General features: G+C 38.2%; 2 non-coding genes across 2 annotated transcripts; one reads left to right on the top strand and one right to left on the bottom strand.

The window, feature by feature from the left end:
* Window positions 1–3,282: 3,282 nt before the first annotated feature.
* LOC131230166 (small nucleolar RNA R71) lies at window positions 3,283–3,390 on the bottom strand. The gene has a single exon (XR_009163889.1). It is a non-coding gene; the product is annotated as a small nucleolar RNA R71 (small nucleolar RNA).
* Window positions 3,391–10,751: 7,361 nt separating this feature from the next.
* LOC131230036 (small nucleolar RNA R71) lies at window positions 10,752–10,858 on the top strand. Its single transcript, XR_009163764.1, has one exon. It is a non-coding gene; the product is annotated as a small nucleolar RNA R71 (small nucleolar RNA).
* The last annotated feature ends 16,750 nt before the right edge of the window (window positions 10,859–27,608 follow it).

A 27,608-nucleotide genomic window follows, 5' to 3' on the forward strand; every position in this document is an offset into this window, starting at 1 on the left:
ATAAGCCCTATATTATCATCGATGATGATTTATTTTTATACGGTAGTAGTGAGTGCCCAAGCAGGAAAATCACGCATGAGATCTATATCTTATGCTCCAATAACTTACGAGCCTAAACTGTGGATGCTCCAATAACTTACAAGCCTAAATTGTGAATGCTCTAATAACTTACGAGCCTAAACTGTGAATGCTCCTATAACTTACATGCTTAAAATGTGCTTGCTCTCTTGAGCCTAACCCGAAATTTACGTTAAACTATGTTTGCTCTCTTAAGCCCGGTCAAGTCAAGTCAGTTCAATCGAGTACAGCCAAGTTACATTCAATCAAAGTTGCATCCGCTCTAATACCTTATGAGCTTAAAATGTGTTTGCTCTTACAAGCTTGACTCAAAATTGACATACTAATCTTACTGACTGAACTCTAAAATAGTGGATGCAACATTGACATGCACGGAAAATGGAATGACTAAATCATTGACATGATAATTCAAGTTAAAAAGAGGGACACTCTATTGATATATATATATATATATATAATTACAATCATTCCAGAATTATCAATCTATTATTATCATTTTAGAATCATCAATATATTTACTTGAAGATTATCAATGCATTCTGAAATTATCAGTATGTAATGAAATTGGATCAAAGAATTATACAGCCCTAAAATATTAATCATGGCTAATTGGCGGGAGAAATCACTACTCTAGACTCTGGAACATCTTGATTAAAAGACATTCGATAATACAGGAATGGTTGGAGTTGTCATTGGAACTACATCAAGAGTCGCATTAAAAGATGACTCCGTAATCTGATTAACCATGATGCGGAAGGGATGCTATTGACTACACCACCGAGGAATCTGTTCAACCAGCTGACATTGCTCAACGAAAAGAAGTATTCGAATGCTTTTGGCTGGGGGCATTCATTCCTCCCTTCGAGTGCAATCCATTTGAATGTCATCTGTTGAGTGTTAAATATTACATATTTCTCCTTGTTTATATCTTGATTTTATGAACATGATAATGCTTAATGGACATATTTTATACATGTTTGTACTGTGAGGTAAATCTGAGAGCTTGGTTTGAAAAGAATGTTAAAAGCATGGATTTGATGCTTAAGAATCACCAAGGCAAGGGATGGATCTTAGGAGACCAAGATTGAAGATTTCAAGACCCCAAGATTCAATGAAACCAAGTGGAGAAGGAATGAAGTCAAAAATGCAAAGTGCATAAATTTATAGAATTTGAACTTCACTGTCTATGTCATCAACCGCCGGTCGATGATATTGAAGCCAGTGTTCGATGACATGGAACACGAGTTGATGACATTGAAGAATTACATGAAAATCAAGTTTGGTTGTTAAACAAATTGGATGTAGTTCTTGATGACATCGAAGCCCTATTCGATTGTTCGAAGACCTACTCGATGAGATCGAAGGCAGTTCAATCACATCGAGATTTTTTTTGGATTTCTAAAGCAACTCGCTGGAACACTCTGGACATATTCTTTCGATGCAATCGAAGGTATGTTCGATGATGTGAAGAGTTACGTAGTGCGAAAGGAGTTACGTAGTGAGAAAAAACACGATTTTCAGATTTAAGTTACGTTTGATGACATCAAAGGCGTTGCGCAGAGTGCGTAAATTTGAGGCAGTTTTCAATGGTCAGAGAAAGGCTATAAATATGGGTTCTTTGAGGAGTTATAAACATAAATTAGGATTTTAAAAGCAGAGCCAAAGGGTGGAGCAGCCTTCCAAGAGTTTTTCTTCCTTATTTATTTTTAATGTTTTATTTAGGAGATTTAGTTTCAATCATGCTTATGGTTAGCTAAACATCTTAACTAGGGCTAAGAGGTGAAGCTTGTTGCATGTTGGGATGATTTTCTTGCCTCGATTCTTGTTTTTCTTGAACCTCATTGATTTCTAGTTTGAATTTAAGGAATATTTTCAGTTTTTTATGATTTATTTCAACTCAAATTACAATAGATGCTGTGATGGCTTTGAATATCTTCTTTTTCTATTTTGAGACTATGAGATTGGTAAATCTTGTTGTTCACCATTGTCTCTTGGGCATGGTAGGATGATGGAATCCCTTCCAATCATCATAATACTCCTTCATTTGTTACTAGGTCAATGAAAAGTTCAGAGATTTGATTTCCAATTGGATAGGATGGGACTCCAATTCCAATTGTGTTTTTTCAAATCAAGTAAGGTAGCATCTTGATAGCTACAAGTGGATCCTTAGTGCTCTAGTTTTCTTTTGATTATTTATACTTTATTCACAATTACTCTCAACTATTCCAGATTTTAATTTAAAACTTTTTCTAGTTCTAGTTCTAGTTATTTTCAAAATACGTACAAGTTTAGCCCTTATGGATTCGACCTCGGTCTTACTGAGTTATTACTACATCACGACCCTACACATGGGGTTGTGAACAAGTTTTTGGCATCGTTGCTGGGGACTAAGTTGCATTTTTCTAGGATTAATTTGTATTAAAATTAGGTTATGATTATGGTTTAATTTTTTGTTATGCTTTGAGGTTAGGATTTTTCTGAAATTATTTTTTTAGAGACTAACATTGTTTTTCTATTTTGTAGAACCCTAACATAGGAACCCTAATCGGGTAACTTCTCTATAACTCTCTCTTATCTTTCTGTATTTCTTAATTGTTTTAGTTTTTCTTTCCCTTAGATTTTAGTTGTTTACTTATTTGAGGGTTGCAAGTGTTTCATGCCCAAGTGGGTTCATGATAACACTCTTTGTCTCTTGAGTGATGGAGGATTAATTGAAGGGTTACCTGTCCATCACCGGATTAAACACCACTTAAGATCCTTTGAGTCAGTAGAAGTGATGACCACACATCAACCTCAACACCCAGTTGAGGAGGCCCAGGATGAGAATGAGGTGCATCATGCACCCCCGCCTCGTACTCTACGTGATTATTTACAACCGGCGGGGGTGAGTACACCTTCCTGCATGATATACCCATTGAATGCAGGAACCATGAATGTTAAACCGGGGGTGATTCAACACTTTCCTAAGTTTCATGGACTAGAATCTGAAAGTCCATACTTGCATATGAAAGAGTTCGATGAGATAATATCTGCATTACACTTCCTAAATGTGTCTGAGGACATAGTAAGACTGAAATTGTTTCCTTTCTCTTTAAAATAAAAGGCTAAGTCGTGGTTACATTCCTGAAGACCACGATCTATTGGCACATGGGCTAAGATGACAAGGGAGTTCCTTAAAAAATTCTTCCCATATCATAAAACAAATACCTTAAGGAAAGAAATCATGAATTTTGCATAGAAAGAAGATGAGACCTTCTTCCAATGTTGGGAGTGATTTAAGGATCTCATAAATTCATGTCCACAACATGGCTATAAAACATGGTTGATAACGAGGTTTTTCTATGAAGGATTGACCTCATCCATGCACTAATTTGTGGAGATGATGTGTAACGGGGAATTCATGAACAAGGAAGAAGATGATGCGTTGGATTATTTTGATAAACTTGTTGAAAACGCACAATCATAGGATACCACTTCAAGAACCACCACTTCTAAGCTTACTGTTCACAACCTTAAGTGTAGGGTTGCGATGTAGTAATAATCTTGGTAAGACCGAGGTCGAATCCACAGAGACTAATCTTGTGAGTATTCTGAAAGCAAGTAGAAGTACAATTAGAAAAATATGTACAACTAATTCTGAAGTGATTGAGAGTAATTGTGAGAGATTTAATGAAAAACTTAATAAATTCAAAGGTGTGAAACTAGGGTTTCCAAGGATCTACTTGTAGAGATCAGGGAGATCTATGCTTGATTCACGAACTCAACTGGAATCAGAGTCTCATCCTATCCAATTGGAAGATATCTCAGTAAAATCAAATCTAAACTTCCTTTGACCTAATTCTCAATGGAAGAGTAATGTGAGAACTAGAAGTGATTTCATCACAAAACCATGCCCATGAGACAATGACTCACAACAGGATTTGCCAATCCCACAATCAATCCGAGAGAATTGTGAAAGTTAAGTAGGATTCCATCATCCAACTATTCCCAAGGGACGATGGTGAACAACAAAATTTTCTAGATTCATAATCTCAAAACATGAAAAGAACATACTGAAAGCTATTGCAGATCCATTGTAATTTGAGTCACAACAAACCATTAAAAGCTGAAAGTATTCCTTATAATCAAACTAAAATCAAAGAGAGTTCAACATAAACATGAATCAAAGTAATAAAAACATCCCATCACGCTCCAAGTTTCACCTCTTAGCCCTAGCTAAGAGGTTTAGCCAATCATAGACATGATTGAACTAAAATCTCTAGAAGAAAGTATGAAAAACTAACGAATAAAGGAAGAAAAACCCTTGGCAACGACTCTCCACCCTTGTGCTTCACTCCTCCAAACCCTAGATGATGCCTAGGGACTCTTATTTATAGTTTTGCAGCACCTCCTTTCACACCAACTTGGAAAAATCTAGAAACAACATTAAATTTACGCAGTTTTTCAAAATAGACTTACTCTACGCAATTTCACAGAATGACCCATAATTTCAGAATATGCTTCTTCAGGACACTTTCAGGAATATGTTTGTTTTCAAGATAATTTCAGGATTCCTTTAATTTTCTTTATTCCTCACTTGATTTTCTTGGATCTTTAGCATATGAATTCTTCATTTTTGGCCTTCTAAGATCCATCCCTTACCTTGGTGATTCTTGAGCATCAAATCCATGCTTTTAGCACCCTTTTCAATCTAAGCTCTTAAATTCACCTTGCAACACAAACATGAGTAAAATAGAACATTAAGCATTATCATGTTTATAAAACCAATATATAAATGGGGGACAATATGCAATATTTGACCCTCAACACAATCCCCAACTAGTATTTTGCTCGTCCCAAGCAAAGTATGTGTGAAATGAACTTTACTGTGCAATGTTCAAACCTTTTTCAAAAAATAATCTTTTGTGTAATCAAGTATGAATGAGTAGACTCATTGATGAGAAAGTGAGATTTTAAAAACTTATAGCCGAATTACACTAGCAATCAATTAGATAAGTCCTTTATCCATTAAGTTAGAGCATAGTTCGCATATCAAGTTTTTCAATGTGCTCAGTGAAAATACTATCTTTTCATAATGTTAGCCATGCTCATCACTTCAAGATTGGTTGAAAACTCAAGTACTGATTCCGAACTTATCCCTTTTTCCTTCTTTTTCCATTTTTTTTTATATCGACGGTCATTTGTATTCATTCAGTCTTTTCATCTTTTTTTTCTTTTTTTTCAGATTGTTCATTCTTTTTAAAACTTTTTCAGTCTTTTCACCATACATGACCTTTCTGTCGATCTCCTTTTTTTAACTGGTTCTTTTCATCCTTTAAGGTGGATAAAATTCTTCAGACTTGATTCTCACCATCTATCAATGATTCACATACTAACAATAAAAAATTGTAGCATTATTCATAGAAAATAATTTGAACGTGTCTTGTGATTTAGATTAACATGATATTCAAACTTCCTCTTAATCAATTGAGCACAAGAACTTAGGTGATAAATTACTTAGATGATTAGGCTTTAGCAATTCAAAATTCAATCTCTATCTTATCATCATACTCAAAACATTCTTAAATACACAACTTACCGCTTTCCAAATGGATAAACATTGACATTTTTTCAAAAAATTTACAAATTTTACTCAAAACTGCGAAAACGCTAATTAGTTTACCAAATCTCCCACCCCCACCCTAAAATCTACATTGTCCTCAATGTAAAAGAAATAAGCATGATTTGCAAAAGTGACAACGTAGTTGAAGGAGAAGTGATGGAAGGATAGTACCTGATAAAGGAATTTTTGAAACTTTTTCCAAAGGATCTCAATGTAAAGGTGGGTTAGCATAAGATTTAAACTAACAAAAAGCAAACTATCTTAAACAATATAAATCCGACTATCTTAAACATAACATAAAAGCAATAAACCTAACTATACCTCCATCAGACTAGGAGGTTAATCCTGATAAACACGATCAATCAGAGGTATGGACATGTCTTCTGAATCAAATGTCTCAACAAATGGCTTTAATCGATATCCATTTACTTTGAATTCATTGCCATTATTCAGATTCTTTATCTCGACGACCCCATGAGGATAAACATTAGTAATATTGAAAGGGCCGGTCCAATAAGATCGGAGCTAGCCCGGAAAGAGATGTACGCGAGAATTGTACAAGAGGACTTTCTAACCTGGTGTGAATGATTTTCGAAGAATGTGTTGATCATGAAACACCTTCATCCTTTCCTTATAAATTCTCAAGTTCTCATATGCATCGTTCCGAATTTCTTCAAGTTCATTTAACTAAAGTTTGTGTAGTGAGCCAGCGTTGTCTAAATTGAAATTTAAATTTTTAATAGCTCAGTAGGTTATATGTTCTAACTCCACAGGCAAGTGGCATAGCTTCCCATGGATAAGTCTAAACGGAGACATTCCAATAGGGGTCTTAAATGCGGTACGGTAAGCCCATAAAGCATCGGTCAATTGGATTGACCAATTCTTTCGATCAGGGTTAACCGTTTTCTCCAAAATGTGTTTGATCTCCCTATTAGAAATCTCAAGTTGCCCACTTGTTTGTGGGTGGTATGGAGTGCTCACCTTGTGAGAGATGCCATATTTCTTTATTAAGTTCGCGAATGGCCTATTACAAAAATGTGAGCCCCCATCACTAATGATAGCTCAAGGCATTCCGAACCGGGAAAGAATGTTCTCTTTTAAGAATTTAATGACCATTTGATGATCATTGTTCTGGCACGGGATCGCTTCAACCCATTTAGTGACATAGTCTATGGCGAGTGAAATATATAAATTTTTAAAAGATTGGGGGAATAGTCCCATGAAATCAATGCCCCAACAATCAAATGCTTCAATAATCAGAATGGGGTTTAGAGGCATCATATTTCGATGGGACAATGCTCCCAACTTCTGACAATGTTCACAAGCTTTGCAAAACTCATGAGTTCCCTGAACATAGTGGGTCAGTAAAAGCCACACTACATCATCTTGGCTATGGTCCTTTTAGAAGAAAAGTCACCACCACAAGCCTGAGAGTGATAAAAGAAGATGAAACTTTGATGTTCATTGTCTAGCACACATCTCCTTAAGATTTGGTCTGAGCAATATTTAAACAAATATAGATCATCCCAAAAGAACTTACGAACCTCGACGAAGAATTTTTTCTTATCTTGCGTAGTCTAATGTGTCAGCATGAAACCCGTAATAAGATAATTAGCAATATCAGTAAACCAAGGTGAATGGGAGACTTTGAATAATTGTTCGTCAGGGAACATTTCATTTATATGTGTCGTCTCAAGGGAATCAGAGAGATCAAGGTGGGAAAGATGGTCAGCCACTATGTTCTCTACTCCTCTTTTATCTTTTATTTTCAAATCAAATTCTTAGAGTAGGAGGATACATCTTATCAAGCGGGGCTTAGCATCATTCTTAAAAAGAGGATACTTGAGCACTACATAATCTATGTAAATGACGATCTTAGATCTGATCAAGTAGGACCTAAATTTGTCCAAAGAAAACACTAGAAATAAGAGTTCCTTTTCCGTATTCAAGTAATTCAGTTGGCCAGGACTTAGAGTTTTACTTATGTAATGAATAACGTAGGTCTTATTTTCTTTTCTTTGGCCTAAAACTACCCCAAGAGCATAGTCAGACGCGTCACACATAAGTTCAAAAGGAAGGCTCTAATCGGATGGCTGCATGATAGGTGCAGTGGTTAACATGCCCTTAAGCTTAGTAAAAGCTTCCTGGCATTGCTCGGTCCACTCGTATGGTGCATCCTCTTGAAGTAGATTACATAAAGGATGAGAGAGGTGACAAAAGTCTTTTATGAATCTTCTGTAAAACCCGGTATGTCTTAGGAAGGATCGCACGTCTCGTATGTTCTTGAGTGGAGGTAGGTTAGAGATAAGATCAATTTTAGCCTTATTTACCTCAATTCCCTTGGACAAGATGATGTGTCAAAAGAAAATTTCCTTACGAACCATGAAGTGACACTTTTCCCAATTCAGTACCAAGTTCTTTTCCTCGCATCACTTCAGCACTTTTTTTAAAATTTCCAAACATTCATTGAAGGATGGACTAAAGATTGAGAAATCATCCATGAAGACTTCTAAATATTGCCCCACCATGTCAGAAAAAATACTCAACATGCATCGCTGAAAAGTGGCTGGGGCATTACATAGCCTGAATGGAATCCTTCAGTAAGCAAAGGTGCCGTAAGGACACGTGAATGTAGTCTTTTCCTGATCTTCAAGGGCTATCTCAATCTGATTGTAGCCTGAATAACCGTCGAGGAAGTAATAGTAAGAGTGACTAGCTAGCCTTTTCAAAATTTGATCGATAAAGGGCAAAGTAAAGTGGTCCTTCCTCGTCATGGTATTCAACTTCCTATAGTCAATGCACATTCTCCAACCAGTAGTGATCCTAGTTGGCACAAGTTCATTATTAGCATTGGTTACAATAGTGATTCTAGACTTCTTGGGAACCACTTGAGTTGGACTCACCCATTGGCTATCAGATATTGGGTATATGATACCTACATCTAATAGCTTAAGAACCTCGGCCTTAACCACTTCCTTCATGTTTGGACTTAGTCTACATTGTGGTTGTCATGAGCTCTTCGCATTATCCTCTAGATAAATGTGGTGAGTACAAATCAAAGGGTCAATTCCCTTGAGGTCCGCAATCAACCATCCAAAGGCTCTTTTGTGCTTAATGAGAGTAGAGATGAGCATACTCTCTTGTTCTTGCTCAAGGTGGGAAGAAATCACCACCGAGTATGTCTCATCTTAACCTAAATAGGCATATTTCAAATCAGAGGGCAAACGTTTTAAGTCAAGCTTCGGTGCCTTGAGGTTAGATGGTAGAGGCACTACATTAATTTGGGAAAATTCTTCGAATTGTGGCCTCCACCGGTTAACTTCAAGTACCAGCACAATATCCAACATGGTCCCCATCTCCCTAATCATGTTATCATCAAACTCATAGGGGTAGACCAGGCATGCTCTATAGGGTTAAAGGATAAGGTCAGAAGTGTTCTATCTTCCACAAAAGAGTCAATCATGTTAATCTCATGAAAATTGTCATCATCCTCTAACTGTTTGCCCGTATTGAAAAAGATATTCAACTCCAATGTTATATTTCCAAAAGATAAACTCATAACTCCATTCCTACAATTGATGATTGCATTTGGTGTGACAAGGAATGGGCGACCAAGAATGATTGGAATTTGAGTGCTCATGTTACTGATAGGTTGCGTATCCAGGACAATAAAATCTACCAGGTAGTAGAATTTGTCAACCTGGATCAACACATCCTGAATTATCTCTCTTGGTACACAAACTGAGCGATCAGCAAGTTATAATATTGTTAGGGTGGGTTTTAATTCACCCAAATATAGTTGTTTGTAGACCGAGTAAGGAATTAGATTTATGCTCGCTCCTAAGTCAAGAAGTGCATGCTCAAATCGGTAGTTCCTAATTACGCAAGGGATGGTTGGGTTACCAGGATCTTTGTATTTCTGTGGCACATCTTACTTCAGGATGACACTCACTTTTTTAGTTAAAAGATTTTCTTTTGAATATTTTATCGTCTTTTAGTCGTACATAAGTCTTTAAGAAATTTGGCATATAAAGGTATTTATTTTATGGCATCAAGTAGAGGAATATTGATCTTCACTTGTTTCAACACCTCTAGAATATCCTGAGAGTTAGAGATAGGTTTTGGTGTAGCCAACCATTAGGGAAATGGATCAATCGGCTTCCCTTGAGGTTCCGGTTCTAATTCTTATGGGGCATGGCTAGATCTATCATTGTTGTCCTCTTCCGGGTCCTTAGGCTTTTCAGCCCTAACTGGAATGGTTTTGTCAATGGTCTTCCCACTCCTAAGAGTAGTGATAGATTTAACTTGCTCTATCTGATTTGAAGAGCTCGGGTCGCTAACTTCATATTATGGTTTTAGATTGGGAAGAGGTTGAGCTGGAAGGCTTCCCTTGTCCCCAATTGCACTTTTAGTCTCAAGTCCTTGTATGGGCTTTGTGAGGTCTTGAAAGACTTATAGCATACCCTGATTGAAAAGCTCTGGGTTTTGAAGATGCTTTAAAACTGGATCCTCCTGAGGTTTCCCTTGAATTGGAATTTGATTAGGGAATCCTTAAGGTGTAGCAGTTTTTCCGTTTCTCCAACTGAAGTTTGGATGATTTCTCCAGCTAGGATTTTACTTATTAGAGGTGGGCCCACTGAAAGGTTTTTGGTAATTACTTACGACATTAAATTGCTAATTCAGTACCTCTTGAAAGGCATATATTATTTGGCAATTTTTTGTTATGTGAATGATGCAACCACAAATACTGCAAACAATTTCCTTACCCTTATCCTTCTTTAATTTCATGGCCTCGAGTTTTTTGATGAGAGTAGCCACTTTAGCATTGATATCATCGTCCTCTTTCAGGAGATACATTCCACCCCTCTCTTTGGATTGAGTTAGCCTAGACATGGTACTTGATTTTTGGGAGATGTCCCATGATTGTGTGTTTTCAACAAGCTTGTCAAAATAATCCCACACATTATCGACACTTTTATTCATGAATTCCCCATTACACATTGTCTCGACCAATTGGTGCATGGAAGACGTCAATCCATCATAGAAGAAATTTGTGATGTGTCACGTTTCAAAACCGTGTTGTGGGCATGAACTGACAAGATCCTTGAACCGTTCCCAACATTGGAAGAATGTTTCATCTTCCTTTTGGGTGAAGTTCATGATTGACTTTCTAAGAGTGTTCGTCTTATGGTATGAGAAAATTTTCTTTATGAACTCCCTTGTCATGTCATTCCATCTACCAATGGATCGAGGACATAGTGAATGCAACCGCATCTTAGCTTTTTCTTTCAAAGAAAAAGGAAAGAGTTTTGTCTTGACCATGTCATCGGACACGTTTGGAAAGTATAGAGCTGCTATGATTTCATCAAACTCTTTTAAGTGTAGATACAGATTTTCATATTTAAGCCCATGAAATTTTGAAAGGAGTTGAATCACCCCTAGCTTGATATCCATGTGTCCCGTATTTTTTGGAAAAACCATGCATGAGGGAGTGCTCACCCCCACCGATTGTAAATAGTCTCGCAAAGTACGAGGCGGGGGTTCTTGATATACCTCAATCTCATCCTAGACTTCCTCAACCTTAGGTTGAGGTTATCTTCCTGGTTCATTGACCGGTTGATTTGCAGCCATAACCTTAATTAACTTTGAGGATCTCAAGTGGTGTCTAATCCTGCAATGGATAGATAACCCCTCAACCAATCCTCCTTCACTCAAAAAACGTAGAGTGTTATCATAGATCCACTTGGGCATGAAACACTCTCAGCCCTCAATTTCAGATTCTAATCTAAAGCTAAAAGAAAGAAGGGAAATAGAAATATAGAAATAGAAAGAGAGGGAATTAGAAAGAAGTTACCAAATTAGAAGTTCTTAAATTAAGATCCTGCAAAACAAAATAAAACAAGTCAGTTTCTTTTAAAAAAATAGAAATTCTAAAATTAGAAAGTTTCTAAAAACAAATTAGGAAAGTAAACTAGTTTCTAAAAACCAGAAAATAGAAACTTTTTAAAGAGAGAAAATGAAAGTGCCCTGGTTTGTCAATTAGAGTGAGTGTTGAGTTGGCTAGACAAAGAAGCTCCATAGGAAGATCAATCAACCATCCACCTCAACCAGATGTGGGCTCGAACTTGCCATAGGTAAAGCTTAGCCTCACATCCCATGTCCTATAACACCAGGTACATTAAACCCTTAAAATTGATTAGAATATCATAGGGTTTTTGAGTTAGAAAACTTTTTTTTCAAAGTTGCGGAAAATCTCTAAGTTTTCTTCCTCTATCGATTTATCGAGAGACAGTTCGATATAATCGAATAGTGCTATCGATGTCCTCGATGACCAATTGATGCCATCTAAATGAGGACAAAAGATGTCTAGTAAACACATATATTTCTGGACGGATTTATCGATGTATCAATACCATCGAACTTTGAATCTCGAGTCTATCGAAATTGACTCGATGAAATCGACAACACATCGAATGTGTCCCTGTTTTTCTAAGGAAAATCGTAAAAGCCTCGATATATTGAAGTCTCGTCGATATCCTCAGAATTCAAATTTTGATGATATCGGAAGCACTTCGATGATATCGGTTTTTGACACTGTTTTCCAGCAATATTTTCAGGTTGTTCTATCTTGGATCGAGGGTCACTCTATAGAATCGATATTCAAATATCGATGATATCGAGGCCTGGTCGATGGCATCGAGAATGAACATAATCTATCCAGCAAGCTCACTGGTAAAATCCTTAGATTTATTGATGCATCGACACGGCTATTGATATCATCGATATTCAAATTTCGATGATATCGAGTGTACCTCGATCATTCCTTTTTGACCTGAAATATTTCAAAGGAAAATCTCTCTCATTTTTCAAATGTCAAGGAATCGAACCTCGTATCGATGCAATCGGAGTTCAAAATTCAATGATATCGACACATGTTTCGATGCCCTCGACCAACTGAAAAATTGTTTTAAAAGTGTTTGACATTTGAGTTTGTGTCATCGAGTGGCTAGTCGATGAAATCGAGAGTATACACTCGATGATATTGACCCTGCTCGATGATATTGAACTCTATCATAAATGTGACCATTTTATATCCGTTGGAACCTTTTGCCTATTTATAGAGAGCTTGTCCTTAGTTGCTTGTAGAGAAAGAAGAGAGTGCTTTTGAGTGTTTAACCTTAGATCATATACCCAAAGCCCTTTCTCTCATGGAAGTTCATCCTCCAATCCACCCTCATCATTGATATTTAACAGAGTGGATTGGGGAATGAACTTTCGCATTCAAGGATCCTCCAACTACCACCTTAATGGCAAATCATTAAGCTGGGATGCCTTGAATGCATAAATGATTGGAATCGCTCTATCTCCATTATAGGAAAATATTCAATAGAGTAGGATTCCATTATAAACTTGACCCAACCCGTCGCCATGTATTGGTACATCTTCTAAGTTGCGGATAAAGGAAGCTGAAGTTCTTCATCAAAGGAGGAGATCTTCAACAATGTGCTGAAAGGGACTCATCTGCTTATCTGTAAGTTATTAGAGTCCAGAGGACCCTTGTGATCATTCCTCTGTAGGATTGGGTCTAAGGTGTTTCTCACCCTTGCAAGCCCTCGTAAGAGGCCTTCGGCGGGAGTGTACGAGGTGGGTTCTTTGTGTTGACCATTGCTCTATGGAGAGCATAAACGTTAGGTCCTTTGTGTAGGTCCTTGATCAAGGTGGTCTAAAAGTTGGATGCGTTATGTTGACCCTTGCTCGTGGGAGCATAAACAAGTGAGGTTCCTTGAGTGGATCCTTAGCCAATGTGCCTAAAATCAGGTGCTATGTGTTGACCCTTGCTCATGGGAGCATAAACTGTTAGCCTAGGTGTAGGTTGTACTAATTAGATGTGAACCTGATTTAAAACCTCTGGTTTGAGGTGAATCTATTGTGAAACCTCCTTAGTGAAATTCGGTACACTCAAGGGTTGAGTGAGTCTGCCGGGAGTAGAGTAGACAAGTAGTCGAACCACTATAAAAATGACTGTGTTTGTGATTGATGTTTGTCTTTGATTACTTGTGTGATTTCATTAAATGCTTTCATATTTGATCACACCTTACACACAGTTACATCCATCATAAACTCTGAAGTATATCATGTTTATCATTAAATTAGTTTTATAATTGGATCCTCTAATTAGCTTTGAAGCCAATAGAGATACTTTGAAGAAATCTTGATTTACGAATATTTTCTCAGGATAGGTTTGATAGGATTTTAAATAATCATAAAACATTTGAAAAAATCCCATTCACCCCCCTCTAGGACATATTGGCATATTCCTACTTCAACTAAAGTGGTCATTACTACAATTTCAGAAAATAAAAAGTTTCTAAAAAGAGAAATAGAAAGTTCCTAAACCTAGAATTAGAAAGTAGATCTAAGAAAGTTTCTAAAAAAAAGTTAGTTTTTAAAAAAAAATTAGAGAAGTTTTTAAACCTAGAAATAGAAAGCTAAGTTAGTTTCTAAAATAATTGAGAAAACCCTAATCCTAAAAATAGAAACTGGAAAATCCTAATCTTAACCTAATTCCAAAAATAGCTATTCCTAGAAAAACACAACTGTTAATCCCTGGCAACGGCGCCAAAAAACTTGTTCACAACCCCAAGTGTTGGGTCGCGATGTAGTAACAATCTCGGTAAGACCGAGGTCGAATCCATAGGGACTAATCTTGTGAGTATTCTGAAAGCAACTAGAAGTACAACTAGAAAAAGATGTAAAACTAATTCTGAAGTGATTGAGAGTAATTGTGAGAAATTTAATGAAAAACTTAAGAAATTCAAAGGTGTGAAACTAGGTTTCCAAGGATCTACTTGTAGAGATCAGGGAGATCTATGCTTGATTCACAAACACAACTAGAATCAGAGTCCCATCCTATCCAATTGGAAGATATCTCAGTAAAATCAAATATAAACTTCCTATGACCTAATTCTCAATGGAAGAGTGGTGTGAGAACTAGAAGTGATTCCATCACAAAACCATGCCCATGAGACAATGGCTCACAACAGGATTTACCAATCCCACAATCAATCCGAGAGAATTGTGAAAGTTATGGAGGATTCCATCATCCATCATCCGAGAGAATGACCCAGAGTTTCAGAATATGCTTCTTCAGGACACTTTCAGGAATATGCTTGTTTTCAGGACAATTTCAGGATTCCTTTGATTCCCTTCATTCCTCACTTGGTTTTCTTAAATCTTTAGCATGTGAATTCTTCAATCTTGGCCTTCTAAGATCCATCCCTTACCTTGGTGATTCTTGAGCATCAAATCCATGCTTTTAGCACCCTTTTAATCCAAGCTCTTAAATTCACCTTGCAACACAAACATGAGTAAAATAGAACATTAAGCATTATCATGTTCATAAGACCAAGATATAAATGGGGGATAATATGCAATATTTGACCCTCAACACATACTCAATAAAAGAAAAGTAGAGGAATTTATGTTTTAAAAGGGGAAGATGATCTAAATGTAAGAGTGGTCAAACTCACAAGAAAAGTCGAGGCCATAGAACTTAAGAAGGCAGAACCCGAAAAGGCTATGGAAGTTATTTGTGGTATTTGTGCTTGTAACATACATATAACTGAAAATTGCCCAACAATTCCTGCTCTTCAAGAGATATTGAGTGAGCAATCAAATATCGTAAACAACTACCAAAGACCTTTTAGAGTACCCACCTCAAATACATATAACTCCAGTTGGAGAAACCATCCAAATTTTAGTTGATGGAATGAACAAACGGTTCCTTACTCAATTTTTAAATCAAAAGAAGCCTCAAGATGATATGGTTTAAAAATTCATGCAAAACCAAGAGATATTCAACTAGAATATGGTACAAGCATTCCAAGATCTCAAAAAAACATTAGGAATGTTTGCATCGTCCATTCAAATGATTGAATCACACTTAACGAGTAGGGAGAAAGGGATATTTCTAGCCCAACCCCTCCCCAATCCAAAACCACAATGTGAAATTAGTGACCCAAGCTCTTCAAATCAAATGGAGCAGGCTAAGTCTATTACCACTCTTATGAGTGGGAAGATTATTGACAAAACCATTCCGGCGAGGGCTAAAAAGCCTAAGGACACAGAAGAAATTAAGAATGATGGACCTAGCAATGCCCCACATGAGGACGAACTGAGAAAAGTGAGTAAGCCGATTGCACCATTCCCCCAGCGGTTGATTACACCAAAACATCGAGCTAACTAACACGATATTCTAGAGGTGCTAAAACAAGTGAAAGTAAGCATTCCTCTACTGGAAGCTATGAAATAAATCCCCTCTTATGCCAAATTTCTAAATGATTTATGTACAACCAAGAGACATCAGATGTCACGCCCTAAACTCGAAAAATGGGCTCGCAAAATTTCTGATCACCAAATATGGCACCAACAGCCTCCGTAGTGCCCCATTCTCGACTCCCGACACTCATATGCTAGATTTCGATCCTGGGATCCTACAAGGAGGATTTTCAGTATGAATTTTTTTTTGTAATGGAGCATAACCACAAGCATAACCAAGTCACAAAACAACATCACCACATATCCACTATATTAAAAACTTTAAGTACAATACGGAAAGGAAAATACAAGGTGATCAAAAGGCTCCAAAATAATCTGATGTGCACTCCTGCCTCAGCACTGCTGTGATCAAACGTCACCTGCATCCAACAGTCGTGCATAAGCTTACAAAAGCTTAGAGGGTGGTGTAAGTGTGTGCATAAGACAAGTGCCAAGTATGCAATATTAGAGTAATGTGAAAAAATGCTTGTAAGTCCATGAATACTATCAGCCGTACCAAGGCTATGCAATGCAAGGCATGAATGCTATCGGCCATACCAAGGCCATGCGATGCGAGGCCTACGTAGCCGAATGTCATATACGAGACATAATGGAAGCATGCCAGTCCTCATCAAGTACATATATCAGTACAATTTCCCTTTGGGATATCACTGGGATCTAGTACACTCCATACTGACTGTCGCCTCCCTAGTCCCACAGCACAGCGAGTGAAAGAGACCACACTATTCGCCTGACTAGTAATCTGCCAATACCTACCCGGCTCGTCGATAGCGGGCTCATTTGCGAGCTGGTCAAACTCAGCCTAGCTTATAACCCCCTTACTCTGGCGGATAAGGCCACACTCCCTTCCAACCGACCATAACACAGTGGGAGACGCGGCCTACTGGTATTCGACGCTTGTGCGCTTGTGTATCCACTTGGTCTAGACATTGGAGCATCTCCTAGTACCAAAAAGGTTCTGAAATTTTTACCCAAGGACATCTTATGTGCCCACAGTGTTAGAGACTATTTCTGGTATCCAATCCAGCCATCCACGATGTGCCTGTGAAGACTACGACCCTGATGTCACTAGGGCGTACAATGATCATGTCACACATATGCGAGATGCATGAGTCACACTGTCCAGTCATGCAGCAATCATGCGCGTACCGCGCGCTCATGTTGGTAACTCCTATTAGTGAGTTCCATAAATAATCTGCCCAATGACATATGCTATGATCAGTCACTCCTCATATCAAGCATACATATGATGCGTATGGGCATGAATCATAGAGTTATAATAAGCATGTTATAAGGTGATGAACTATCCTCTCAACGAAGATGTGCCTAGACGACTAACAAGTATGGGCCTATCAATGAGCCTTAGGGAGAGTTACAATATGGACATTTAACCAACACAAGACTTACAATGTGGGCGTCAAACCATCATTGCTCCTAAGGCATGACCCGCCATAAATATCATTACATAAACCATGGGGAATCACACATTGCCATGGACCTTATATATATATCCCATTGGGCCTCAAATACATCAAATGGGCCACATCACATGGGCCTCATATATATCAAGTGGACTGCATCAATGGGCCTCATATATATCAAGGTGGGCCTCAACAATGGGCCTCATTTATCACATCGGGCCTTATCAAATGGGCTGAATCAATGGGCCGAATCAAATGGGCCAAGTCGAATGGGCCGAGTTGAATGTGCTAATTCAAATAGGCCAAACCCAACTAATCTATTTTTAGAAATCAATATACATACATATATATATATATATATATATATATATATATATATATATATATATATATATATATATATATATATATAAATGAATCATATCAAAAGATCAACTGGACCATACCATATCTAACTGTGGTGATAATGATTTCCACGGTTAAATTCTAGTGGGCCCCACCATAGGGTTTATTTTCCATCAAGCCTATTCATAAGGTCACAAAGACCTGTATTTAGAGGAAAAACAAATATCATATTGGTCCAAACTTGGTAGCCCAAGGGTTTTAATGGTGGACGTTTAAACCCACTGTTTCCTATAATGTGGTCCACCTAATCCTAGATCTGTCTCATTTTTCTTCTATCACAAGCCTTAAAATTATCTTTCAAAATGGTTGGACAGTTTGGATGCAACACATGCATCAGCGGGCCGTATAGAGATAGACGGCATAGATAAAGCACATACCTCATGGTGGGGTCCACACTGATAGAAGGTGTGGAATACAATATATAAATCAGTGGGTCTCACATGGGGCCCACCATAACGTTGATCTTCCATCCAATCTGTTGATAGGGTCACACAGACCCATCAAAATAAATTATATTAATCCAAAACCTCTGGGAATCCAAGGGATTTCAATGGCAGACGTTCAATCCCTCATTGTTTCTTATGACGTAGGCCACCTAAGCTACCCCGTACGGCAGATCATTAGGGGGCCCACTACCCTAAATGGGGCCCACCAAATGCATGGTGTTGACGTCCACACACATCACGGTGGGGCTCATGGTTGGGACTCACAGTCCCTACCTCAAGTGCCCTACGTAGCAGGACACTGCTCCAGCATCCTCTGGACGCCAGTAGCAACAACGTCTACTGCTTATATTATTAATTTTTTTTTATTTTTCTTGGGGTTTTTCCTAGGTGGGACTCGCATCAGGTGGATCCACTCCACCCATTGGATTCTATGGCTCAAGACAGTCCAAACGAGCCCAATATTTGGAATGTTTTGGCTTGGAGAAACATCAAGGTGGGCCCTAATAGATTTGAATGGTAGAAATCATTATTTTCTATGTTATGGCCCGCCAGAAAATCGGATTAGCTTCAATTTTCGGCTCATTGCCTAAAATGGGTTGAGAAATAGGATGGATAGCGTGGATTAGATTCATACATCAAGGTGGGGCCTATATGAGCGGCCCGCCCAAAGTTTGTTGAATTAAGGTAATATTTTTTTGTTAGCTGGTTAGTACACCACACTGTCAGTTCACACTTCACCATGTGGCTGTCTCTAGTCTCCCTGGACGCTAGACGGTTTGAAAATAACACATATTTAAGGTGGGCCACACAGCCACATCATCACACAAAAAATGAAGAAGAGAGGGAGAGAGAGAGAAAGAGACACGTGCGATGGAGGGCTCCGCCACTATGAGCCCTCCTTTCCATACATTCAATCATACATCAAGTGGGTCCTAATACATGTGGGACCACCAAATTAAAAAATCAATGGTGGAGATTCCTTCTTCACCAAAATAGAAGGTCTAGATGGCCTCTTTCAAACTTAAAAAAAGTAAACATCATGATGGGGTCCATGGAGAATAGCTCCATCATGGAATGATCATGTGAATCATGGTGGGCCATCGGCCACATCTAGGGTCCAAAGCGAGATCCATACCATCAATCGATAGGCCCCACTTGACCCATCATCAAAACATGAAATATAGGCCTATAAAACACCCACCGTTCGATCTTCTTGGTTCGATGGAACGCTGAACTCCTTGTGCCTCTCTTTGATGGAAGATGATGAGAAGTGAAGGGCTAGGATGATGGATCTTGGGGTAAGAAGTGGGCCACACAAAACACACTCTTTTTTTCTCCTTGGAAGTGCTTGGATGTGGACTTTTTTCTTCTTTGTTGCTTGGAAAATGTGTAGAGAAATAGAGATAGAAATGGTGGTTGTAAGAGAGAGGTGATGGTTGTGAGTGATGGATGTGAGTTGATAGATGTACTTAACTAACGAGTCGACTTAGGGTAGGTTGCTTGACTTGGGGAGAAAGAAAGCATGGGTTGTGTACTTTGATTGATTGATTGATTGATTGATGGGATGGGTTGTAGAGATTCTCTTAGGTTCGAAAATGCACGGCATTTCTTTGAGATAAACTTGAGCCCACATCTCCTGGCAGGGTATCGAATCGATGTGCAAGATGTGACATTGAAACCGCAGCAATAGTGCCGTCGCAATGGTACAAGTCTCGGATTGAGCAGACTCAGATCTACAAGATACAACTTAGGGTCACGCACAAACATCAATTATAAGTCACAGATTACTAGAATTCGATGGGGAGGATTGCGGGAGTCTACGGAATAGTACAGATTAGGATACGGGCCTTACATCAAAGTATTTATATATAAAAAATCTAACAGAAAAGGTGAGTGCCATCCTCAAGCAAGATGTGCCACAAAAATATAAAGATCTTGGTAGCCTAACTATCACCTGTATAATTGGGAATCACCAGATTGAGCACGCACTTCTTGACTTAGGAGCGAGCGTTAATTTGATTCCTTTCTCGGTGTACGAATAATTGGGTCTAGGTAAATTAAAACCTACCCGAACCACATTATAACTTATTGATTGTTCGGTTTATATATCGAGAGAGATGATTGAGGATGTGTTGGTCTAGGTCGACAAATTCTACTATCTAGTAGATTTTATCATCCTGGATACTCAACCCATTGTAGATATGAGCACTCAGACAATGGAGAGTTTTTTTCTAAAAAAAAGATACTGGTCATCCTTGGTCACCGATTCCTCGCTACATCTAATGCCATTATCAATTGTAGGAATGGAGTTAAGAATTTGTCCTTCGAGAATATGACGTTGGAGATGACGTTGGAGATCAATATCTTTTTTAACATGAGCAAACACTCTACAAATGTTGATGATATCCACGACATTAACTTTATAGATTCTTTCATGGAAGATAGAGCATTGATGACTCTATTCTCTGACCCTCTATAGACATGCTTGGCCCACTCCCCTGATTCAGATGATGACACATTGGGGAGATGAATGCCTTTCTTAATTTTGTGTCGGTACTTGAAGTTAATCGGTGGAGGCCACAATTTGAAACGTTGTCCCAAACCGATGTAATGCCTCTACTGTATAGCCTCAAAGCACTGAAGCTTGACCTAAAACATTTGCCCACTGATCTTAAATATGTTTATTTAGGTTAAGATGAGACATACTTGGTGGTGATTTCTTCTCACCTGGAGAAAGAACAGTAGAGTGTACTTCTTTCCACTCTCATTGAGCATAAAGGAGCCCGTAGATGGTCAATTGCGGAACTTAAGGGAATTAACCCTTTGATTCGTACTCACTGCATTCGTCTTGAGGATAATATGAAAACCTCTCAGCAACCACAACGTTGATTAAATCCAAACATGAAGGATATGGTTAAGGTTGAGGTACTTAAGTTGTCGAATGTGGGTATCATATACCCTATATCCGACAGTCAATGGGTGAGTCCAACTCAAGTGGTTCCTAAGAAGTCCAGAATCACTATTGTAGCCAATGCCGACAATGAACTTGTGCCAACTAGAGTCACTACTGGTTGGAGACTGTGTATTGACTATAAGAAGTTGAATATCGTCACAAGGAAGGACCACTTTCCTTTGCCCTTCATTGATCAAATTTTAGAAAGGCTAGCTGGTCACTCTTACTATTGTTTCTTTAATGGGTATTCGGGCTACAATCAGATAGAGATAGCTCTTGAAGAACAAGAAAATACAACATTCATATGCCCCTTGGGCACCTTTTCTTATCGAAGGATGCCATTTGGACTATGTAATGCCCCAGCCACCTTTCAGCAATGCATGTTGAGTATATTTTCTGACATGGTGGGATAATATTTAGATATCTTCATGGACAACTTCTCTGTTTTTAGTCCATCCTTCAGTGAGTGTTTGGAAAATCTTTAAAATGTACTAAAGCGATGCGAGGAAAAGAATTTGATTTTAAATTGGGAGAAATGCCATTTTATGGTTCCCAAAGGAATAATTCTTGAACACATAATTTCATCCAAGGGAATTAAGGTAGACAAGGCTAAAATTGACCTTATCTCTAACCTACCTCCACCCAAGAGCATACATGATGTGCAATCCTTCTTAGGACACTCCGGATTTTATAGATGACTCATAAAGGACTTTAGCCATCTCTCACATCCTTTATGTAATCTACTTCAAAAGGATGCACCATACGAGTGGACTAAGCAAAGCCAATAAGCTTTCACTAGCTCAAGGCTATGTTGACTACCACTCCTATCATGTGGCCACCCGATTGGAGCATTCCTTTTAAGATTATGTATTATGCATCTGACTATGCTATTGGGGTGGTATTAGGCTAAAGAAAATTGAAGAAGCCCTATGTGATTCACTATGCGAGTAGAACTTTAAATTTTGCCCAAGTGAACTACTCTACTACGGAGAAGGAACTCTTAGCCGTAGTGTTCGCTTTAAACAAATTTAGGTCCTACTTGATCGGATCCAAAATCATCATTTACATAGATCATGCAGCGCTAAAGTACCTTCTTTATAAGAATGATGTTAAGCCCCGCTTGATAAGATGGATCCTTCTACTCCAAGAGTTTGACATAGAAATACGAGACAAAAAAGGAGTAGAGAACGTAGTGGCTGACCATCTCTCTAGGCTTGATCTTCCTGATTCCCTTGAGCCGACACTGATAAACGACATGTTCCCTGACAAATGATTGTTTAAAATCTCCTAATTACCTTGGTTTGCTGACATTGCGAATTATCTTGCCACAGGTTTCACGCCGACATATTGGACTATGCAAGATAAAAAGAAATTCTTCACCGAGGTACCTATTTTTTTCTGGGATGATCCTTATTTATTCAAATATTACCCAGACCAAATTCTAAGGAGGTGTATACTAGACAATGAACATCAGAGTGTTATCTCCTTTTGTCACTCTCAGGCCTGTGGTGGTTACTTTTCTGCTGAAAAGACCACGACCAAAATTCTATAATGTAGCTTTTACTGGCCCACTATGTTCAAAGATAATCATGAATTTTACAAAGCTTATGAGCATTGTCAGAAATTAGGAGGATTGTCCTGTCGAAATATGATGCCACTAAACCCAATTCTTATCATTGAAGCATTCAATTACTAGGGCATTGATTTCATGGGGCCATTCCCCCAATCCTTTAGAAATATTTATATTTTGTTAGTAGTTGACTATGTCACTAAGTGGGTTGAAGTGATCCCGTGCTGAAACAATGATCATCGAATGGTCATTACATTCTTAAAAGAAAGCATCATTTCCCAGTTCGAAACACCTCGAGCCATCATTAGTGATGGAGGGTTGCACTTTTATAATAGGCCATTCAAGAACTTAATGAAGAAATATGGCATCTCTCACAAAGTGAGCACTTCATACCACCCGCAGACAAGCGGGCAAGTTAAGATTTTCAACAGAGAAATTAAACAAATTCTGGCAAAAATGGTTAACCCTAATCGTAAGGATTAGTCAATTCGCTTGACCGATGCTTTATGGGCTTATCATACAACCTTCAAGACCACCATTAGAATGTCTCCCTTTGGACTAGTCTATGGGAAAACTTACCACTTGCCTATAGAGTTGGAACATAGAGCCTACTGGGCTATCAAAAATCTGAATTTTAATTTGGACAATGCTGGCTCGCTGCGCAAACTTCAATTGAATGAACTCGAAGAAATTTGGAACGATGCATATGAGAACTATAGAATTTACAAGGACAGGATGAAGGTGTTCCATGACCGGAACATCCTTTGGAAATCATTCATAACCGGTCAAAAGGTCCTTCTATACAATTCTCTGTTGCATATTTTTCCGGGTGAGCTTCAATCTCATTGGACCGGACCCTTAACTGTTATGAATGTCTATCCTCATGGGGCTGTGTAACACCCCGAACTTTTCGATTCTCGAGTATTGAAAGTTCTCGAGTGTTACCAGGAGATTTTAACTTGGTATGTACATGTATACAAAATCAATCTAACTATCATAACCTTACATTTAATCCTTGACATGTATCTAACCCTTAAGAACAATCCCCACCCATAAATCAAGTCATTCGACTGTTGATCATGTAGTCTAATACATCTACGTTCCACTAACTAAATCAACGAATAACCCTTCATCCATGATGATTTAGGCATAAGTTCTTTTATAATAATTTCTTAAAAATGTGCCTACAACCATGTAGAACCATTAGATTTCACAAAATTCTTAGAACAACAATAGTTATGAAAATGCCATTAACGTAGACACTTGAATTCAAGAACACATAATTCCCATGATCCATTTCAAGTAAAATTTTACACCATGCCTATGTATCACAAATTAGACGTATACGTCAAATTTCAACCCTTAGATCATTATAAAAGTGGCCCAATTGACAAATCAACCCCTTAACCATTGATTTTGGCTGTCCATCAAGTAAAGGAAGGTTATGGGAGAATATTTTCCTTTAATCTGTGTCTGTATGATCTTATGAATAGGTTGGATGACAAACAAACCTCACCATAGGGCCTAGAAAGGTTTCAATGGTGTAAATCACAACACCCACCATTTCATGGAGTATGACCCACTGTTTCATGGAGTATAACCCACCTGATCTTTGGATATGCTTCAAATTTGGGCCGAACCCCTTAAATTAAATGGAAAAAAATGAATGGACGGTGTAGATTTCTCAGAAATAACATTGTGGACCACACTTTGAGGATGAGGGTGCACGTAGTGCATGCACACCCACTGTTCACCACATCAAAAAAACGGGGTCAAATTAGGTTTAACATGAGAATCCTTTAAAAAAAAGGATTTCTCCCTATTTTTGCTACTCGTCTGTTTGAACGGATGAGTCCGCTGGGACGTGTTGTGGCCCACCAGCTTTGATTGGACGGTCAATCCAAACCATCCATCTTAAAGCTAGGGTAAGGAATACCATACCCTAGGTCGTTACACACACCAAAAAGTTCCCATACGCACACAAATCTAGCCACAATTGGACTGCTCCCGATTTCTCTGCAGAAGAAACCATCCGTGCTTATGATCAGTGGGCCGCCAGTCATAGCTATTTGAGAAATCTGAACCGTCCATCTTGTCCGGAGGAGGAATCCAACCAAAACCTTGCCTTTTTAACAACCTATTTTAACAGATAGACAGATGTTATAAAGCTTGCATAAGAACGCCGAGAGAGTCGCTGATCAAGTCGTTCCGCATTGGAAACCCACGCAGGCACCAAAACTTTAATCTGGACCGCCCATAACAGAGAGAAGGGGTATTCGATCCCCTCCACATCGACTAAAGGCAAGGCTTAGGCGGAAGCCCGGGCACTGATCCTCCGTTACGCAAAGAACTTTTGCATAAGGAGAAACTAGAGCGTTTGCGTCCGTTTTTCCCTCTTTGCACGGTGCTATGTAAAGAACTTCCGCAGAAGACTCTAGAGGCTCTTAACATTATGTAAAATCCCCTCATCTGACGGTGAAGGAAGAGAAAAAAAAGAAGATTGAAAGAGAGGAGAAACGTGAGAGAGAGAGAGAGCAACATCCAACTCCCTGTTGGACTTATTAGAAATAAAAGGAAGAAAAAGAAAAGAAAGGAAAAGAGAAAGAAAGAGAAAGAGAAAGAAGGAGCGTTCATCTATCGCCTAGCCACTTGAGCACACAGCAGGTTTCTCTGACGTCCCAAGGTAAAGATTTTCTGATCTTTTCAACTTAAATCCCTGGTATTTCCTACAAACCTACAAAGATTATCTAGATCGAGCATAACCAAGTCAACTCGGTGAGAAGATTCGGCTGAAGATTAGGATCTGATCTAGTTGATCCTTCCTTCCTTTTCTTTCAATCTAACCTCTTAAGACTTACTAAACTTAATCTTAAACTAACATAAATAATCCAAACCAGGTGAATTATAGTAAAATTTGGCCCTAAAGTACATCTTTTAGTAACTAACTTAGTAAGAGACGATCTAATGTCCAAAGGTGAGGGTTTTATCCTTTAAGCTTATATTAATTTAAGTTGTTATATTTATCTTGCCTTTTACATGCCTTCATGTTATTATAAATCTTCCCTGCAATTATATGTTTTACCATCAATTATTTGCCCCTTTGAGATTATAATATAATGTTGACTACATGTGATCTTTATGAATTTATGTGGGACAATGGATACAAGCCTTGCCCTGGCCTTTATCAATTTATTGAGTTGGCCCTTGCCACTCTCCTCTTTATTGAGTTGGTCATTACCACTCTCCTTATTATTGAGTTGGCCATTGCCACTCGTCTATTTGTTGAGTTAGCTATTGCCACCTTTGTCACTCTTCTCTTTATTGTACTGGCCATTGCCACTTTATCTTTGTTGAGTTGACTATTGTCACTCTTCCCTTTATCATATTGGCCTTGTGCTATTTATCTTTAAGGCTTGGGCATGTGTTTTATATTTGAGAACTCCCTAATTCAATTTATCTCTTTATAAGTGCAAGTGATGTGTTAAGATGTATCACAACTAGTGATTCGAATATTTTATCATGGACGTAATGCGCTTTGGGTAGAGACCCTCTTGGTCGTCACGTAATTCCATGGGTTTTGGGTAGTGGTGCACAAATCGATGTGTGTAATTTACAAATGTAGTGTCACATCACTTCTGGGATTGGATGTCATAAATAGTCACTCCATGAACAAATCGTGTCACTAATTCATTCGACTCATGTGTTGTGCACCTTGAGGTGTTCTCGTAAATCCACGGTAACATTGGCCATGCCAGTGAATATTCGTAGTTATGGGATGTGGGTCGAGTCGAATTTTTTATGAACCATATTCCACATTGAGATGATCACTATGTATGATAAGCTGCACATACTTTGCTAGGCATGCATCTCATGTAGGTTGTTCGCGCATGCTAATACCCTCGTATTAGTGGAGTACGGGACGTGTTAGAACCCTTACATTACTTTTATCAATCTCTTGAATCAATGTTAATCTTGAAGGATAACCATCAACATGATTAGGGCATTGACCCTCTCCAACCATACAGATTATACAGGTGACGTACAGATTGAAGACCTAAAGAACAATCTCCCTATGGAAGACTATGCTAAAAGAATAAGGAGATAGTTTTATGAATTAGTTTTATACTTCCGCTGCGAACTCGATAAATGTAATAAGCTCCCATTGAGAGGACATTTGATTATTCTTTTACTCTGATGAAATAATCAATACAGTCAATTCTATTCTCGTGAATGTTACTTTCATGAATGTATCTGGATGTGATCTAAATTTAAAATAATAATAATAATAAGGTGTGATTTTTAAAGCATCCAATTTATACATTATTAACACCCGATTTTCTCGGGCACAAGTACAAACTCTAGCCATGAAAATTCAGGACGTTATAGGCCGTCGAGATAAAGAATCTGACGAATGACAATGTTTTCAAGGTAAACGGACGTCGTCTAAAGCCATTTGTTGAGAAGTTTGATTCAGAGGATATGTCCATACCTCTGATCAATCCTGTGTATCAAGATTGACCTCCTAGTCTGATGGAAGTGTAGCTATGTTTATTGGTTTTAAAGGATTTATGATTAGGATTGTTTGTTTATTCAAGTTGTTTAGTGTTCGTACTAGCCCATTTATATGTTAAGAAGTTTGGAAAAGTTTAAATTCTCCTTCTTCAGGTACTATCTTTCCATCACTTTTCCTTTCTTTTCGTTGTCTGATGTTTATTACATGCTAATATCTTTTACATTGGGGATAATGTAGATTTTAGGTTGGGGTGTGGATTAGGTAAACTAATCAGCGTTTTCT

Source organism: Magnolia sinica, chromosome 16, assembly GCF_029962835.1.
Source record: "Magnolia sinica isolate HGM2019 chromosome 16, MsV1, whole genome shotgun sequence".
Lineage (NCBI taxonomy): Eukaryota > Viridiplantae > Streptophyta > Magnoliopsida > Magnoliales > Magnoliaceae > Magnolia > Magnolia sinica.